We start from the raw sequence: 6,310 nt of genomic DNA, 5'->3' as shown, positions 1-6,310 counted from the left end.
TAAGGGTTTAGAACTTGCAATGCTAGCATAGGTTCATGTATTTGATATGCATGATTCGTAGGTAATTTTAACCATCTTACTTTCCCTATGTAATCAAGATAGATAACTTGCGCATTAAACCGTTATGTTTTCAATTCTTATAGACATATAAGGACTAAGCATAATTGGTTTCTATTCAACTTCTATCTCTTTTGTGGATGCTTGGTAGTAGGGTATTCGTACAACGAAAGTTGGCGTTTACTAGTTTCGTGTTATCTGATTAGTGTCATCACCATTACATGCTAAGGTTAAGAACAAAAAGGCTATTGAATGAAGTAATTAACGAAGTTAGGATTCCATGTTTGTCAAGTATATTGATTCAACCATTCTTGTTCTCTTAACTATAATTGTTAGTTTAATTCTTAGTTATAAACAATCTTAACTTGTTATTTGTCTTAGCATTAAATAATAACCCTATTATTGTTGCATAGGTGCATATTCTTAAATTAACCAAGAGTCTCTGTGGGAACAGAATTTGATCTAAATCTTATACTACTTGTGAGCGTGTATACTTGCGTGTATTATTAGCGCGTGTTAATGTCCTAACAAGTTTTTTGGTGCCGCTGCCGGGGACTTCAGTGTTAATTTTTAGTTTATGTGTTTGTCATCATTGGTCATTAAAGTTCAGTGACTCGGACATTGTTACTTACTTAATTCCTTATCATGTTTCAGGTACTCTAGCGAGCGTGTATACATACGCGTTCTCGGTCTCGTAAGAGGACACTGGATCAAGCTGAGGAAGAAGTTGTAGTCGAGGAGAAAGTAGAAGAAGAAATCTCAGTTGAGAAGGAAGAAGAAGCTCTTGTTGCAATGGGAGAACCAGAAGCAAATCCAAAGGCTTTGATGGACTACTCTCAACCGAAGATCGATGATATTCAGTCTAGCATTGTTCGCCCAGCCATCTCGGCTAATACCTTTGAGATCAAGTCGAACACGATTCAGATGATACAGAACTCAGTTCAGTTTGGGGGTTCTCCGACAGAAGACCCCAATATTCACACCAGAGATTTCATCGAGATCTGCGACACTTTCATGTTCAATGGAATTTCGGAATATGCTATTAAATTGAGGCTTTTCCCATTATCTCTGCGGGATAAAGCTAAGTGCTAGTTACAGTCTCTATCACTAGGGTCTATCATCAAGTGGGAGGATCTTGCTCATAAATTCTTAACCAAATTCTTTCCTATGGCGAAGACCAATGCAATCAGAAACACACTTACTCAATTTGCTCAACAATCTGGAGAATCTTTATGGGAGGCTTGGGATCGATATAAGGAGATGCTTAGGAAGTGTCCTTATCATGAGATGCCTGATTGGATGATCATTAACTGTTTCTATAATGGTTTGGGTGTTACTTCTAGACCCATGCTTGATGTACCATCAGGAGGAGCCTTGTGGGCTAAAAGCTACGATGAAGCTTATGAATTGATTGAACTGATGGCTGCTAATGAATACCAGAATCCTACTCAGCGACTATCTCAGGGTAAGGTAGCAGGAATTCTGGAGTTGGATGCAGTTACTGCTATAGCTGCTCAACTTAAGGCTTTGACGATGAAGGTGGATTCTCAATCTAATTATGGAGTTAATCATATCACTAGTGTTTGTGAGCTTTGTGCTGGTGCCCGTGAGACTGATCAGTGTGCCATTTCTAGTGAATCAGCTCAGTTCATGAGCAACTTTCAGAGGTTCGTAGCAACTTGTACCAAGCACCTATCATCCTAAAAACCACAATCATCCTAACTTTAGCTGGAGCAATACTCAGAATATGGTTCAAAAGCCTTATCAGCAGTACCCAGCAAAGCAGTACAAACCCCCTGGGTTTCAGCAACCGCAATATACACCAAGGTAACAACTCCAGCTACAACAGGGCAATGAAAAATTTGAATTGGAGGAGTTGAGGCTCATGTGCAAGAGCCAAGCAGTTTCTATCAAGACCTTGGAAAATCAAATTGGGCAAATAGCCAATGCCTTGTTAAATCGTCAACCCGGTACACTTTCTAGTGACACTGAAATACCAGGAAATAGGGAAGCAAAGGAGCGGGTAAAGGCAATTACATTCAGGTCTGAGAAGGTTGCAAACCCTGAACATTCTCATGGTTCGGATGAAGAAGTTGTAGCTGAAGAAGAAGTACAGAAGGAAGCTGAAGTGGAACCAAGGAAGACTACTGTTGAACACACTCCTCCTGAGGGTAATATATGGAAGAAACAGACCTATCCTCCACCTCCCTTTCCTAAGAGGATGCAGAAGAAAAAGATGGATAAGCAGTTTGAGAAGTTTCTGGAGGTGTTCAAGACACTTCACATCAACATACCTTTCGCTGAAGCTCTTGAGCATATGCCTAGTTATGCGAACTTTATGAAAGGTATTCTCTCTCGGAAGGTGAAGGTTGATGACTTAGAGACATCTGCTCTCATAGAGGAGTGCAGTGCTGTGTTGCAACAGAAGTAGCCTCCGAAGCTTAAAGATCTTGGAAGCTACACTATTCCTTGCACCATTGGAAAAGTTCATTTGACAAATGCTTATGTGACTTGGGAGCTAGCATCAATTTGATGCCTTTGTCAATCTTCGAGAAGTTGGACTTACCGGATCCAAAGCCTACTTATATGACTTTGTAGTTGGCCGATTGTTCTATTACTTATCCACGAGGCATTGTTGAGGATGTTTTGGTCAAGGTGGATAAACTCGTCTTTCCTTTTAATTTTGTAATTCTTGATTTCGAGGAGGATAAGAAGATTCTCATTATCTTGGAAAGACCTTTCTTGGCTACTGGCCAAACCTTGATAGATGTGCAGAAAGGTAAGCTCACCATGCGAGTGTTGGATCAGGATGTAACTTTTAATGTGTTCCATTCCATGAAGTTCCCTACGAAAATGAGGAGTGCTTAAAGGTGGAGTTGGTCGATTCTGTGGTTACTTCAGAACTTGATCAATTACTAAGGTCTAATGCCTTAGAAAAAGCCTTGTTGGGGAATTATAATAACGAAGATGATGAAGGTGATAAGCAGTTATAATATCTGAATGCTTCTCCCTGGAAGAGGAAGATGGATATGCCTTTTGAATCTCTTGGAATGGAGGAGCTGAACAAATCTCTTAAGCGCCTCAAGCCATCTATTGAGGAAGCTCCTACACTTGAGCTTAAACCATTGCCTGAACGCTATGGTTATAGATGATGAGTTCACAAGGTACACTTGGGTGTATTTCTTGCACAAGAAGAATGAAACTGTATCTACTCTAACTGATCATGTCAGACAGCTGGATAAGTTGATCAAAGATTCTGTTAAAATTATAAGAAGTGATAATGGCATTGAGTTCAAAAATTCAATCATGGAAGAGTTCTGCAAAGTGCATGGAATCAAACAGGAATTTTCTGCACCTGGAACTCCACAGAAAAATGGAGTTGTAGAAAGAAAGAATAGGACTCTCATTGAAGTTGCACGAACTATGCTTGATGAAGCAAAGCTGCCAACCTACTTTTGGGCTGAAGTTGTGCAGACTGTTTATTTTACACAGAATGCTACACTCATAAACAAGCAAGGAAAAACATCATATGAGATGGTGAAGAAAAAGAAACCAAATCTGAAATACTTTCATGTATTTTGATGTAAGTGTTTTGTTCTTAAGACTCATCCTGAATAGCTGTCAAAATTTGATCTAAAAGCTGATGAAGGAATTTTCGTTAGATATCCACTTTCCACAAAAGCCTTCAGAGTCTACAATTTAAGAACAAAGGTGGTCATGGAATCTATCAATGTATCTTTTGATGATAAGAAGCTTACCGGACTTGAAGATTTCAATGATCACAATCAGCTGTGATTTGAAAATGAAGACTTAAATTTTGATTCTGTAAATTCTGATGACTTATACTCTGATCATGTAAGTACTGATGTTATTGAATCTGTGATAACAACTCCAAAGGAAAATGCACCTGTCCAGGGGGAGCAAGCTGAATATCCTACCACATCTCAAGACTCTCAAGAAACATCAGAACTTGTCACTGGCTCTTCAAGTTCTAATTCATCTAGTTTTGATGAGCCAAATTCTGATAATTCTGGAAACTCTGATACTTCAAATCCTGAAGGATCCAAGTCAAATTTTGAAGTCTCAGAGAGCATAACTACAGGAGGAATATCAGAAAATACTGATGGAGACAGCATGGATCATGGGGGAGGATCCAGTTCTAGAAGTCAACTTCAATCTGCAAGGAAGTGGACCAAATCACATACACCTGACTTAATAATTGAAGATCCTGAAGCAGGTGTCAGAACTAGAACTGCAACATCAAATGAATGTCTCTATCATTTTTTTCTATCTCAGATTGAACCAAAGAAAGTGGAAGAAGCTCTTGAAGATGCTGATTGGGTGCAAGCAATGCAGGAAGAGTTAAATGAATTTGAAATAAATAAAGTCTAGACCCTAGTGCCAAGACCAAAGAACAGATCAGTTGTTGGCATAAAGTGGGTATTCAGAAATAAAACTGACAGTGATGGCATAATTACAAGAAACAAAGCAAGGCTGGTTGCTAAAGGCTACTCTCAACAGGAGGGTATTGATTATGATGAAATATTTGCACCAGTTGTTAGATTAGAAGCCATAAGAATCTTTTTGGCTTATGCTGCTCACAGAAAGTTTAAAGTTTTTCAAATGGATGTAAAAAGTGCTTTTCTCAATGGAGAATTGGAAGAATAGGTGTATGTTGAACAACCTCCAAGCTTTGTAGATTCAAAATTTCCAAATCATGTCGACAGGCTTGACAAATCACTTTATGGCCTTAAGCAAGCTCCTAGAGCATGGTATGAGACTTTAGCTCAATTGATAAAATACTGTTCTACCTCAACCATGGAAAGGACCTACTTTTGGTAAAGATATATGTTGATGATATCATATTTGGTTCTACAAATGCCAAACTCTGTGAGAGGTTTACAAAGCTAATGCAGTCAAGATATCAAATGACTATGATGGGAGAACTCAGCTATTTTCTGGGACTTCAAGTCAAGAAAAATGAATAAGGTACTTTTATCAGTCAATCTAAGTACACCAGAAATTTACTAAAGAAATTTAGAATGCAAGATTGTTCAACTACATCCACTCCCATGGCCACTGCAACCAAGTTAGATAAAGATACTGGTTCATCAGTAGATATTACTACCTACAGAGGTATGATTGGCTCTTTACTCTATTTAACTACAAGTAGACCTGATATCATGTATGCTACCTATCTTTGTGCAAGATTTCAGGCTGATCCAAGAGAACCTCACTTAATAGCTGTGAAAAGAATTTTCAAGTACCTCAAGGGTACAGCTGATCTAGGATTGTGGTATCCTAGAAAATCAGATTTTAAGCTAATAGGTTACTCAGATGGAGATTTTGCAGGATGCAAAATAGACATGAAAAGCACTAGTGGAAGCTGCCAATTTCTTGGAGGCAGATTGGTTTCTTGGTTTAGCAAGAAACAGAATTCAATTTCCACATCAACTGCAGAAGTAGAATATATTGCTACAGGAAGCTGTTGTGCACAGATTCTTTGGATGAAGAATCAGTTACTGGATTATGGGTTAGAATTTTCAAAAATACCTATTTACTATGATAATCAAAGTGCAATTGCTATGGCAGGTATTCCAGTTCAACACTCAATGACAAAGCACATCACCATTAGGTACCATTTCATAAGGGAAAATGCGATGGAAGGTACAGTGGAATTGTATTTTGTTCCAACAGATCAACAACTAGCAGATATATTCATAAAACCACTATGTGAAGCTACCTTTACAAGACTGGTAAATGAACTTGGAATGGTTTCAGATTCTTTCTCTAAAGCTGCTTAGTTTTTGTTCTCATACATCAGACTATATGATCAGTGTTTACAGATTGTTTTATCTTCATATAATATGTGGTTAAATTGAAATTCATTAAACGCTGATTGTTATCTAATGTGGATCTTTATACTCTGATAAGTGTTTTGAATGTTCAGTGATAATTCAATCCAATAAGGATAACTGTGCTAGATGCCGACCTAGTAGTCTTTAACATACTAGAAATCCCATGTTTGAATTAGTTGTTTATCTGGAAACTCATTAACACAAGCAAATTCTGATATTGAGCTTAGTCAAGTTTACTTTGTGTATCTTATTACTAAGTCACAAACTAGATTCTTGTTTCTTATTTGTCAAATTCTGATGTCAGTAAATCTTAAGGATGAACTAAATGTTGATAAGCCTCACTTATCAAAAGAAAAGAAAAGAAAAGAAAAGTCAGGTACTCCTTTGAGATCTAG

General features: G+C 37.9%; 1 non-coding gene across 1 annotated transcript; it reads right to left on the bottom strand.

Moving 5' to 3' along the window:
* Window positions 1-1,239: 1,239 nt before the first annotated feature.
* On the bottom strand, window positions 1,240-1,346 carry LOC141709421 (small nucleolar RNA R71). The gene has a single exon (XR_012569998.1). It is a non-coding gene; the product is annotated as a small nucleolar RNA R71 (small nucleolar RNA).
* Window positions 1,347-6,310: the final 4,964 nt, after the last annotated feature.

The sequence above is a fragment of the Apium graveolens genome, chromosome 2 (assembly GCF_009905375.1).
Source record: "Apium graveolens cultivar Ventura chromosome 2, ASM990537v1, whole genome shotgun sequence".
Lineage (NCBI taxonomy): Eukaryota > Viridiplantae > Streptophyta > Magnoliopsida > Apiales > Apiaceae > Apium > Apium graveolens.
Note: the sequence above shows the minus strand (reverse complement) of the source record. Positions and strands in the feature narration are given on the sequence as shown.